We start from the raw sequence: 14,620 nt of genomic DNA, 5'->3' as shown, positions 1-14,620 counted from the left end.
GTTTTGCTTCAGACAATTTTTTTGCGTGATTCTGAGTTTAGTTGTATAATGTACGTCAATGGTGATTAACTAGTTTTTATAACTCACTGTTAAAACACTAATAAAATCAGCGACGCGGTATCAGTTTTGTTATTATATTTAGTTAATCATTGTACAATCACAAATATTACGCTCAAGTTCCGTGACTTATCTCATTCTTTATTTATAATGAAATAACGAAATATATATTCGTAATCTGATATGTATGCAACTGAGAAAATTGCTTGTGAAATTGGAATTATGAAAACAATGACTTTCAATATACTAGCGTAAAGGCGACCTGATAATTCGGTGCGTGATAAATTTTGATATTTCAATTTGAGATTGTAAATGTGCGTTAGCTAGTGGTTTTATATTCAAAATACTGTGTTATTACAAAAAAATTAAATAAATCTGTGTCTTTCTGTTGTTTAGCCTTCAACAATGTATAATAATATTGACACACTTTTCACACAAATTATCTTGCCCCAAGTTAAGCATATATAGCCTGTGTTATGGTTTACAAGACAATGATATATTTAATACAATATACTTACTTAAACATACATAAATACATATAAACACACATAAATACATTTAAACATCCATGACTCGGAAACAAACATCCATATTCATCATATAAATGCTTGCACCGTCTTATAGACATTGCTTATATTTAAACACGAGTCGAAGCCTGTCTAAGGTGTGTCTTACTGATAGATTATATTCATATAGAAGATTTAGATTATATGATGACAGATAGATGACAGCTGATTAAAATTGCGTTCCGTTCCTATAATACTGTTCCTGTGCACTTCGGTTTATTTTGTGTAACGACGTTTTAGTTAAACACAAATTAAAGACTGTTTTGTAATAGAATAAAATTAACTCCATTTTAGACGTCGTTATTGTTTCGTCACTGACGCTGTTGTAGTTAGGTCACTGTCTAACAAAACACGTGTCTAAGCCACTGTCTAAGAATAACACCATAAGAGACTAATGCTTAGTGTGGCTGACTGTTTACAACTTGCCAATCAAAATAGGTTACAGTAACAATATATTACCTATTCTATGTTTCTGTATCTCCGTTAGAGATGTTCTTCTGTCTTGCACGCTTTGTGTCTATACGCTGGTATATTGTAAAATTTTTTGGAACATATTATAATAAGGATTCTTGAGAAACCCAAAAATTCTGAGCGGCAATACAATTGCGCTCGTCACGTTGAGATGTTAAGCCTCATTTGCCCAGTAATTTCACTAGACCGCTTTGTGCGAGGCCAGAAATTTCTTGCAAATCGCTCGGTTGTGGAATGCCAGACGTCAGCTGTATGATGCGGGTTTATCATTTGGACGTAATGTCCGGTGGTGGATTTTGGCTGCTGGAATCAACCTGATCAACTCCTCTGAGCAATTCCAGTGATCAAAGTCAAAGTCAAAAGTAATAGTTCTTTATTTGCTAGAAACATTTACAGCTAAAGTCGTTATTAATTTAAGTCTAGGCACATGTTTCGTGAAAGACATGCAAATATTCGAGTGGTTACGTTTCATAATAATTATTATAAACTAAAATAAATCAATAATTACTGGTACAGCTGGCCAACATATGGCCATACCTAAAAGACCCTACAATATACAATAACAATAATTAATAAAATGTTAAGAGATAATGTAATAAAAATAATCACAAAAAATTATCAGATTCCTATTCGTTTGATAATATTCATATATTGACTAAAAACAATATTTTTAATAACGTTAATAATTTTAATTTAAATCTATTTCACACTGTCTCCTCTCTTATTTCTTTTGGTAATTTATTAATTATTTTTACACACATAACATGACAGTTTTTGGTACAAAGTTGTTCTAATGTGGGGTACTCGAAGACTAGTAGGATCACGAGATGGAAACAAAGAACAGTCGCCTAACCGAGTGAATGAATTTAAATCTTTCTTAACAAATAAACTAGCCTCTAGTACATAAATTTCGGTAGCAGTCAGTATGTTTAAATTTTAAAATAGTGGTCTGCAGCTGTCGAAGATCCCTATACCGGCCACAACTCTTATGCATCTTTTTTTAGCTTGTAATTCTTTATCTGTATTTGTGAAGTTACCCCATAGCAAGAAAGCCATACCATATTATAGATGCTATATAGGCAATGATTACAGCTTTTTTTGAAATTATCTTTCTGGTTCGCCTAAGAGCAAAGACAAATTTATGTATTCTTTTAACCAGTGATTCTATATGAGTGGCCAAATGATTTGAGTTTTCTATAGTGTAAAAATCTGGCACGAGCTCTCGTGCCAGATTTTGGCGAGACAACACGTCCTGAGGATGCCTCGTGTAGAGGCGAAACACGTGTCGAACTGTTTAAAGACAAATATTGGCGGAATTAACACTTAAATAAAACTCAAATCATTTGGATAATTATGGATTGCCGCAAAGTAACGCCTACTTCAATAAATTTTCTATATGAGCGGTTGAATATTTTCGGTAAACTGCTTGTTTTCTATACAGAAAGGTTATGTGTGTGTAACTTATGCGACCAGTAGGTATTTAAAACTATATTATTATTTCCTGTTCCATAAAAATATCTATAAACATGCGTATAAACTTATGAAGTCAATATTATCTTGGCCTCGTTCGAACTTCGAAGTACATAAAAGACTAGCTATGAGATTATAATTAATTGCTTGAGTACTGTTATATGTGAGCCTTGGATAGGCTTGTTATAAAAACAGCTTTTTTAATTTCACGAGCATTTATTTAGTTAAATTTTCTACGAGTGATGATGATGGATGCTCGGAGTGGACTGACTGGGAGGATAAGATTCGATCAGAGGATGATGAGTAAGATGGAAGAGAATTGCACTGTAAGCAATTCTATCTACAGAGGAAAGATATAACAGTACGCAAAAGAACATGCAGCGTTGTTTTATCAAACGATATATCTTATATATAAAATTCTCGTGTCACAATGTTCGCTCCCGTACTCCTCCGAAACGGCTTGACTGATTCTCATGAAATTTTGTGAGCATATTGAGTAGGTCTGAGAATCGGCCAACATCTATTTTTCATACCCCTAAATGTTAAGGGTGGTCCACACGAAATTTTTTTTTAAATTTTAATGACATTTTTTTAATTTGTTTGATTATGAGTCAGCATTAAAAAATACATACAACTTCAAATTTTCACCCATCTACGATCAACAGTTACTTTTGTATCGCAATTTTAATATCGGCAATACAACGTTTGCTGGGTCAGCTAGTATAATATATAATTCTCGTGTCACAGTGTTCCTCCTCTCCTCGGAAACAGCTTCACCGATTTTTATGAAATTTTTTGTGCTTTATTCGGAAGGTCTGATAATAGGTTCTTATCTATTTTTAAAATACCAGACAGTATACCCACTGAGCATAAATTCAAGAAATATATTCAAACTTCTTTGACAAAGAGGCTTACTATAGTATAGTAAATTATATACAGCATAATAATGCATGGTTATTGTCTGGTTCTGCGCAGGATATAAAATTGTATAATATTAAGTAGGCTAAGTTGTTATTATATGATTTAAAAGATGGGCTGGGAGTTTCTTATTAGTTCTTCTCCTCATGTCATAGCCCTTTTACGAACTGATGTCTTCATGACGTTTACAATTCCTTCATAAGTACTTGTACGTAAAGACGTTATAGGCCATCGGTTAAGATAGAAAAAACAAATAAATAAAAAACTGACATCCAAAAAAACATTCACAAGGCCAGTATTTATAAGACAAGTCTTAACCTAATCTTTTTGTTTGTCTTAACGCCAAGTTTCCTACGTTCCATTGCTTACAACCTTGAGTTTTGACTATTCAGTCCAAATGTAACTAAATGTTTTGTTTACAATATCTAGACTTTAAAATAACGGATTACCAGTGAGAGGCTCCTTTGCACAGGAAGCCGGCTACATGATGGGTGCCACAACGGCGCCTATTTCTGCTGTGAAGCAGTAATGTGTAAACATTACTGTGTTTCGGTCTGAAGGGCTAGTGAAATTACTGGGCAAATGTGACCTAACATCTTATGTAGTGCCGAGCGCAATTGTAGTGCCGCTCAGAATTTTTGTTCAAGAATCCTGAGTCGAACTGCATTGTAATGGGTAGGGCGTATCAATTACCAACAGCTGACCATCCTGCTCGTCTCGTCCCTTATTTTCATAAAAAAAAACTAGCTGACCCGACAGACGCTGTTCGCTTAATAGAAAAAAAATATGATTTAAGTATTTGGGAATGATGTAGTCTAAAGCCATCGGAAATATGCAATCAAAGTTAACGAGTTAAAAAAAAAGTTTTTCTAAATGATTTTATAATAATATGTAGTAATAAAATGATAAGGATTAATATCGTATTTGTGTAAACAGCTTTTACATTACCGCTTTATAATTGCCAATTTTTTTAAGTATTAAAATAGATATAGTATGCTATCCTTAAGAGATAGACATATGGTCTCGCGGACTTATCTGTAGATCTTTATAAGATACACAATTCCATCATGCATTATTTTGTTATATCTCCAAGGGCTTAGACAGAGTTTTCGTTGAAAAATACCGGCTTACTTTTTTTCCGACTTCTCCAACAAATATCGTTAATGTTTACAAAAATATCGACAAAAACTTAACAAATTATATACAAAAACCTTCCTCGAAAAACCACGCTATCCATTGGTGAAAACAACATGAAAATCGATTCCGTAGTTTTTAAGTATATCGCGAACAGAAAAACGCGGCGGAGGTTTTTGTTTTATAATATGTAGTGATAAAAAAACGGTAATGTGAGATATGTGATATTAAAATTTAAATATGTGATTTGTTTTCCATGTGATACTTTTTTTTTATTAAAGAACAGGACAAACGAGCGTACGGGTAACCTGATGTTTAGGTATCACCGCCCACATTCTCTACAAATATCAGAGGATTCACAGGAACGTTGCCGACCTTTTAGAAAGGTGTTGGCGCTCCCCATGATACGAAGGGCGGACCTCGTTGAGGATCACTGTCATATTGTGGTGGAGGGGCGGGGGGAATTGTTCCAGTCCTCAACAGTAGACTATGCGAAAACTCACGACGCTAGACCGCTACTTCACGCCGGTTTTCTATGCGAGGGTTCGTGTCACCATAGGATGGCAGCGTGCCTCTCCCACTTCTAAAAGCCCTTAGTCGCCTCAAACGACATCCTTGGGTATGGCACTCCAATATTCTTTTTACAACCCCGAAAAGCACAGGGTAAATTAATGTGTGTATGTTTGTTTAGATCAAGCTGCTTACAGCTATTAGAGAATTATAGAACTAATCAGATTGTACATACTTATCGACGAGAGCTAGAGAGATATCAATAAATTACAATCTTTAAAAAATATTGTCTAAATTCGAAATCGACGTGACGAAGTATTTACTAGTTATTTACTAAGCAATTCCTTTCAGACTGCTATTTGAATAAATAGTGAATTTAAAATGCTGATTAAACATGTACATACAACATATTATGTTATCTTGGTTGTTTTATGTTCTAAATTAGGATATTTGTATTTGGCTGTATAACGTAGTGACTAAGTAAATTGCATTATATATATTTTTATTTATTTAGGCGATATATATATATATATATATAGTTAGGCAAACCGTATATAATAACAAAGAAAAAAAGTAATGAAATTTTCATGATATTTACCAAAAACAATGACAGAATACCTAGAACTTGATGGCAGCGCCATCTACCGTCTTTTATTAAAAAGTATAAACTATTCTGCATACAGAAAATTTATTGAAGTAGGCGTTACTTTGCGGAAATCCATAATTATACAAACGATTTAAGTTTTCTTTAGTGTTAATTCCGCCAAGAATTGTTTTAAAAACAAATATTGGCGGAATTAACACTAAAGAAAACTTAAAATTTCTATTCGTGTAGTTGACAAACTCAGAAATAATTTTGAGATATGGTAATACATAAAGCTATTATTATGCATATAATGTTATTGTTATGAATAACAAAAACATGCAAATTCGAACCTCTAGGTCAACCATGAAGTGTCAGGTGTCCGATTCATAAGTTGCTGTTTGACCCCGTACGAGTTTTCAGGGATGTTTTCGATAAATATGCAAAACACGCAACTCTCTGTGACCGGAATTGATAAAAGATTGCTTAATGTGGCATCGTTTGGTCCATGCGTCAACTCTTGAACGGGTGCTGCTTGTGGTGCCATATCGACCTGTTATAGTTAATAAATCATTGTCTTTGTTGGATGTTACTAATTATGACAGTTATCATAAGCATAATGTACACGGAGCATCTTTCCAAAAACAGTGAATTCAAGCTCTAAACTTCTCAACTTGAGCGATAACGCCCCCTTGTGGGCGTTTGAGACTTTCGGGGGGGCAGTAGAAGAAAGAGAAAATTAGGGGGCATTGAGATGGTGCAGATGGGGCGTGGGTAGATTAAAAAATATAGTCTAAAAAGGCAAAAAAATACACGAAAATACTCTAGAAAAAAACATATTCTCAAAGTGGGCGGTGAGCAAAATAAGGTTGAGAAACTATGCGTCTAAAGGTTGATGCATCCAATATACTATAATTTATATTTTAAGGGCCTTACAAATAAAATTGTCATAAATTTATACCTGAGCATAAACAATGAATATTCAAAATGTTTACAAATAGAAATCTTACAATTGGTTTATTTGGACGTATTATAACGTTTCCCGCGTTTATTTGCAAGGCTGTTTGATATTCGGAAAACTTCAGAATTTTCATTGTTTTGACATTGTTGTCAGGGATACTTATAGTCAACGTTTTGCATTGCTTGGTTTGTTCCCAGGTATAAATTTATACAAAGTTTATTTGTAACGTACAGTTTATTCTTTATTACTTTTTATGAAATAATGTATATTATTAAAACACGATTCATCTATAATTGGATGTAGCACCTTACAAACATTTGTTATGTATATTACAGCCATTGTAATATAATCTATTTGATTGAAAAGAATGGCCGTTGAATTTCTTGTTTGTTCTTTTCACGAACTCTCCTTTTTCCGAACATTCGGTAGATTCAGTAATTTAAAAGAAATATTTATAGTGACGATTCAATGCGCTTAATTTAAGCCTAATTTTACCGCACACCGTACAAGAGTGGCTTTATGACGTGCAGAGATGTATTGTGAGTTGTGACTAGGGTTACCATACGTTTGGATTAACCCAGAAATGTCCAGACTATTCCGGTCATGTCCGGACCTTTAAACTCTAGTCCGGATTTTATTTTTAATTAGATGGAATATTAATAAAACTATATATTACTAACTAATATCAAAACACTCTATATATACTACTATCTTTACTAGAGCAAATTCTAAACAAAATCAACTTAAAAGGCTGAACTTTAATCGAAATGTCAGGCTTTTTGTCCGGATTTTCAAATAACTAAATGGTTAGTTTAAACTAGTTGTAACCGGGTAGTATAAGAATATGCTCAGTAAACAGTTCAGACGCAACATAACAATAATAAACTTCTTGGTTATTATAAATTTAATAGCTATTAATGATCAACGAGAACTGAGACAAATTGCTGACCTTAGGCCTTGCAAGGATTATCATTATTTTAGATCTAGATACATATATTAGTGACAGCATCAAATCTTCATGGAAATCGTCCAAAGATAAAATCATACCAAGTTTACCTAAATGCATACAAGCTTTATTTGAAACTAGCTGACCCGGCAAACGTTATTTTGCCATATAAATTGAATTAATCTTTTGCTTGCTAGTTGATAAGAGATGGCGCTAGTTGTATTCATTAGCAACAATCACACTTCTTTTATATTTTGTATAATTCAAACTATAGTTTTATAAATTATGGCCTATTTGTTTTTCTGGTGTGTAAGCTATATTATTGTAAAGTTTCATCAAAATCTATACAGTAGATTTTGCATTAAAGAAGTTCAAACATACATCCAGACATACAAACTTTCACATTTATAATATTAGTAGGATTCATTCAATAGTTTGATAGTTAAAATAGTTCTTTGACGCGCTAAAAGGAACACACGTTTTGCTGTCAGCGTAAAATCATCTGCTAATATTTATTCAATGACAGTTCTATATAATCACTAGCTGACCCAGCAAACGTTGTATTGCCATATAGAGTGATTAAAAAATTAAATAATTAAGATTTTTGGGGTATAAAAAATAGATGACGACCGATTCTTAGACCTACCAAATATATCGTACATAAAATTTGTTGTACTACAATAATTATTATATTCAATTGCCATCTTGCAACTCTATTGCATATATGTGGATGGAATAGAATAATATTAAAATCGCGATACAAAAATAGGTGTTGATTGTGTTGAAGTTGTATTTTTAAATGCTGAAATAAATAAGAATAAAAAATTAAGGGGTGGTTACAACAAATTAAAAATAGCTTGAAACTAAGATTTTGGATTGGCCTCCGCTACGCTCCAACTAGATACCGCACTACCTTAGAACAATAGCTTTTTTATTACGGCACCTTTGTTTTAGAGTGTATTGGCTATTTGAGAAGATGCTTGTGTGCGTGCCACATCTTGACACTCAATGGCATCTTTCAAATTTTGTAACTTAAATACGCTTCGTGTTATTTTACATTGAAATTAATTAAATACAAAATACATACTGACTGATATGTGATCCCAGTGTCTTTCTTATTTCTTGTATTATTTTTTTACAATGTCTTAAGTGTTTACGCAACCAATTATTGTTTCAATTATTAGCAAAGTTTTACAGAGCACATTGTTCGACACTGGCTCGAGTACGCCGACTTGGGCGTAGTATTAGTTGCCACACTGCGACTACGCCTGCGGTATCTAGTTGGAACACAGCGGAGACCAATCCTTGCTTGAAACAACATTTTACTAATCCGATTCATCTTTTTTATAACGAAACCTGTTTAATGTTGTCTTAACCAGCCAGATATAAATATGTGGTACAGCCAAAGGGATATTATTACAAGTTTACATTTAATCGTGTTTATAAACTTGTTTTAAATATCCCTCTGCAAAAACCCTTTTTCCTCAATCCATTTCAATAAATAAGTATATTCCTTTAATAATTCTAGCATTTAGATTCATCGCACTAAATTTAACATAATATCCAGTTTGAGTTTTGTTCCATTTTTATTATTCTTTAAAGTAACTTAGTATGATGCATTATGCTTATTTTTTGTCAAAGTTGTTAGTCGGCAGACGTTATTGTGGTGTAAATTGGTATCCTAAGGCACACCAAATTATATATCTTATATCTTTAAACGAGCAATTCTTATATATAATATATAATCTGAATCTCGGCTATGGCTGGTCCATGCGTCATGCTCGTGAACGGGTGCTACTCGTGGTGGCTGGATGATCTTGTTACCGGGAGGTCTGCTTGATGTGTTTTTTATTATAATTATTTCCTAAGTTAAAGTTATTATATATTTTATTTTATGAAATGCTCACATAATGCCTCTATTTATTTACGGTATGCGTGGATTGATGCATCTACTATACTCAATAACTCTTGTATTTATAAGTATTAATTTACTTTTTTTTCTTTTTTTGACTTACTCGTGTAAGCCTTTCAGTTTTTGACATTTGAGTATTTTTGTTGCGTCACTTTGCATATCAATATATCAATTAGAATTAATTGAAATGATTTGTAAAACAATTAAAGTGTAAATCTTAACTTAAAAGAGTGGCAATGAGTTTCTTGCTACTTCTTCTCATTAGCTCAACCCTTTACGAAGTAGCGGTAAATTCAATAAGAAACAATATTTTAATTTTTTTTTGACATTCATAAGTATCATTTCCGTGACCTACATGAATAGTGTTTTTGAATTTGAATTTGGCTCCAACGATTTTCATAAAATTTTGTATACAGGGGATTTCGATCCGTGTTTAAATGAGAAACAGCTACAATAACATTAGAATACAAAGGTTAATTTCGCCATTGTATACAAGACTATAATAGCTCAGATGGGACATTGGGTGTAGTGTCCTAGTAGTTATTTTTTGTTCAAGTTTTGTATATTCTTAAAAATCCGAGCAAGGCTCGATCGTCCGTTTAGTGAGTAATTTAATTGTAATATATGTTCCCTAAAATCATGTTCAGATCTAAGTCTTTGATTTCTTTATTTAACACCAATGGGACAAACTAATGTTTTCCTACCGGAATATACTACATATATATGGTAGAGAAACACTGTTAAGTTTCGGGGCTTTATATAGTGATAAGAAAATATAAATGGTAGAAGCCTTTAATCTAATTTTCGTACAAAAAATTCAATATCTCAATCGCAGTGGCCACCACGCAGAGGTCCATATTTGTAAGTCTAAATTCTAAATTTTCAATGTACCCACTAAACCGTTTCTCCAGTGTTCATTCACTTACAAAGAACGAAATCTTGTTTGCAATTAAGAGGACTTGATTAGAAATAGAAATATCCACCATAGGGAGTGACAATAACATAACATAATGCAATAACAATTGCTACTTCAGTTCGTAAAGGTGCTTTGACGTGGGGAGAAGAACTGATAAGAAACTCGCAGCTCATCTTATTTTGATACGCTTTTTATTAGCTTCACCTGTATGTATGTTTGTTTGTAACCGACTCATTTGGGCGCGATTATGACCCACTTTAGACAATACATTAATTTGATAAAAGCATTTTTCAAATTGCAAAATAACATTTTTGTTAATTATTTATATAATTTTCACATAAGGCAGTAATTGATGTTAATTTCAAAATAAATTTTGTATTTTTCAGGTTGGATTTCTACAAACAGGGTGTTTTTTAGTTGTTTTTAGCTAATATTTATTATTTTATTGATTGGCTGGTGGACTGCGCTGAACCAGACAAGCACCATGCATCATTATCCTCTATGTAATTTACAATATAATAGTATGGCTTCCTTGTCAAATTATCTTAATAATATATTTCTTGAATTTGTGCTCAGTGAGTTCTTGTATTGAGAGTGACAAATATACCTTTACACTTCTCATGCTCTGAAATTGCTTATTTGTGGCTGCACAAAATCGACTTTTGCGCACAAGTGTACATAAGGATCTACTCATAAATGTATCTATATCAAGTCAAAGAAAATGAGCCATACAGCCAAACACAATAAAAAGTTCAGAGATAGAATTTGTTATTTTATAATATTTACTTTAATTTATTTGCCTCATGTGTTTTAAGGCATAAGAGATATTAAATTTTAAATTTAAATACAGTTGGTTATTTAATAAATTAAAAATATATATATATTACAAAATTAATTCAATAGTAGGCTGTATAGGTCTGGAGCCCAAGCCTAATATCAATTTCGTAAGATTAAAAAAAAAAGTGGCGGGAAACAGGTCTTGTTGTTTCGTGCGTTTATTAATTTCTTCAAATTTGCTAAAATTGTTAAAAATGACCATGTTATATTACTGTTTTATTTCCTCGCAATCGAAATGAAAAGCAGAGTTTATAACTCGTCCACAAAACTATTTTATCATCGATATTATTATCAGGTTGATGATATGCTCGGGCTGCTAAAAGTCTCGGTTAAAAAATGGTTCGTTTTGTACACTCGTTGTAAAATCTACTATTGATTATAAGGCATAAAAGGCATTTGTTATTTCCTCAAAATTGAACCCTTTAGAATTATTTTTGATGTCATTTCAAATACTATTACCGCTTCGGAAACAAATGGCGCTCTGAGAGAAGTGGCGCAAGAAATTCTCCCACTATCTTTTTTAGGCTCTTTTTAATGAAATATACAATATAGTACTGTCATTGTTATTGGCTATAAAATAATCTTAATCTAGTGCCAGTTGGATCACTTAGACATTCAGCCGTGGAGAACTTTTAAATTTATTTATAGATAATGCTTGAACAGTGGCTGGAACTATATAATATAAGTGTATAACTTTTACCATCAGGCCTTAAAGTTATTATATATCTTATAAAGCTAACTAGAATTCTTTACAAGCAATCCTTTACTTCTAGTGTTATAATAATGATAATCACTATTAAGAGTAAAAAGATTTACCCCTGCCGTGGTGTATGTGAATTTCTGGACAAGATTTAAATTTATTACAAACTAGCTGACCCAGCAAACGTTGTATTTCTATATAAATTAGAATAAAGTTTTTGGGGTATAAAAAATAGAGGCAACCGATTCTCAGACCTACTAAATATATACACTACAATTATTGTATTCGATTGCTATCTTGCAACCCTACAGCGGATTTGTGGATGGCACAAAATCATATAAAAATCGCGATACAAAAATAGTTGTAAATTATAGAAGGGCGAAAAATTGAAGTTGTATGTATTTTTTAATGCTGAATCATAATAAAATAAAAATAAAAAAAATGTCAATAAAATAAAAAAAGTATATTTTGGGGTGGATCGCGAGAGGTAGCTTCTTCGCATATTCGATTGACTGCGACGACCTAGGTCATGTTAACAACTATAGTTAATGTACCAACTATAGTAAGCTAAAAATAAGTTAATTTTTTACCTCCTGAGAAAGTTAGAACGATATAAACATTCTAATTAGTTATTCGTTTTAAACTATTCTTTCAATTTGATTTTAGAACGACGAACACATCAAAGGAAAAACAAAATTGTTGTTTTTATTTTATTCCAAGCATTTTCCTCCTCCTCCATTTGACCTCCACATAAGTCAAGACCAAAATTATCCAAATCGGTCCAGCCGTTCTCGAGTTTTAGCGTGACTTACGAACAGCAATTAATTATATATATATAGATTGGAATATTTTTGACATCTTCAACGGTGTATATGATACATTTCCTCCAGATATCATTATTAACACATGTGGTCTGCCTTGGCGGAGGTAGTATGCACGGCGATACAATGACCTTTTCCGTGACTTTCGAAATGACCTTTCTCGATCGCAACTGTTTTATTAACTTCTTCCTCGAATCGAAATGATTGACCAAATTCCGATTTGCTTGTGGTAAAGTTTCATCATGATTTTGTAATTCTTATTTTTATTTTATAGATTTCATTAAGATGTATTTTTATATAAAGTAAACGAGCTGTGTCCCTTATAAACTGGTATTTTGAATCAATTAGCATCTATGTAATATTTTTCAGGAATCAATTTGACTCTTATGAAAAGGTATACACTGAGTGCCGGCTGAAGTGAAAACTTGAAAATTAACAACAGTGAAATTTTGAAATGGTTAAGAATAATTTCGCACGAATTGCTTTATTCATCAGTATAAAAGTACTAGCATTTATGTGGTTAAATACAATATTCATTTATTGCACTAACGTACATAAAAATACCAATTTATATTACATAAAAAGTTCAAGTTTAGTATCTCAGAAGAATCAACTTTCATCCATAATTTCAGCGACTTTGTTACGAATTTTTGATCAGGTCACGTGACCTGACGCGAGTATAACATTTTATACCCATCCTAAGAAAAGTGCTCAACGCTGTTAAAGAAGTTTTCACTTCAAAAACATTACATTAACGATTATTTCTTGAGTGTTATAATAATTACAATATTGTAATATTATTATTAGCCGAAAAAAATTACTCCGAAATATAAGTCTCTATATGTATTACCAACATTCGATCGAAGCATTCATACATGCAATTGAGCATATTATATTATAAAAATCAGTGTTTTAGAAATAATATGTAATTATTAGTTTTGAAATAACAAACAGAACTTAATTTATAATTAATTTGTTAGTATACCCTATAGAAAATTGAAAACCGGGTATAGATTTAATAGTGTAAAGACAGACATGCCTTGGTACTAGTTTCATATATATAAAGGTCGCTGATATAAACGCTTGGTTGAAATGTGATATTGCAGACAAAGAGATAAGGCACAATATCCTGCAGAGAATAATAATAAAAGTAATTATGACTGTGAGTGCATTTTAAATGATATCTTGTATGGGCTCGCGATGTTAATTGATGTTATAAATAGCTATTATTTTCATCACCATCATAATTACAGCCGGAAGACGTCCAATGTTGGACAAAGGTCACCCCGAAAGATTGCCACGACGATCGGTCCAGCGCTGCCTTCACCCAACCTGTTCCGGCGATCTTGACCAGATCGTTGGTCCATCTTGTGGAGGGCCTACCAACACTATGTCTTCCGGTACATGGTCGCCATTCGAGCACTTTACTGCCCGAACGGGCATCTGTCCGTCGAACTATGTGCCCTGCCCACTGCCACTTCAGTTTCGCAATCATCTGGGCTATGTCGGTAGCTTTGGTTCTTCTACGGACCTCCTCTTTTCTGAATCGATCTCGCAGGGAAACTCCGAGCATTACCCTCTCCATTGCCCGCTGAGAGACTATGAGCTTCCTCATAAGGCCCATAGTTAGCGACCACGTCTGCGTACCGTAAGTCATCACCGGCAACACACTATCCTTTACGGCTGAAATAGGCGCCGTTGTGGTACCCATAATCTAGTTGGCATCCTGTGCAAAAGAGCCTCCCACTCGTAAGTAATGTGTAAGCATTATTGTGTTTCGGTCTAGTATCTGTGGCGCCGTAGCTAGTGAAATTACTG

At 33.0% G+C, this 14,620-nt stretch overlaps 1 protein-coding gene across 3 annotated transcripts in view; it reads right to left on the bottom strand.

Moving 5' to 3' along the window:
* LOC126971163 (multiple C2 and transmembrane domain-containing protein-like) overlaps nucleotides 1-14,620 on the bottom strand; it is a 112,637-nt gene that overhangs the window by 34,087 nt on the left and 63,930 nt on the right. The gene's annotated exons all lie outside the window — the stretch shown is intronic.

Source organism: Leptidea sinapis, chromosome 23 (genome assembly GCF_905404315.1).
Source record: "Leptidea sinapis chromosome 23, ilLepSina1.1, whole genome shotgun sequence".
In the NCBI taxonomy this organism is placed as follows: domain Eukaryota; kingdom Metazoa; phylum Arthropoda; class Insecta; order Lepidoptera; family Pieridae; genus Leptidea; species Leptidea sinapis.
This window is presented reverse-complemented; position numbering and strand designations above follow the sequence as displayed.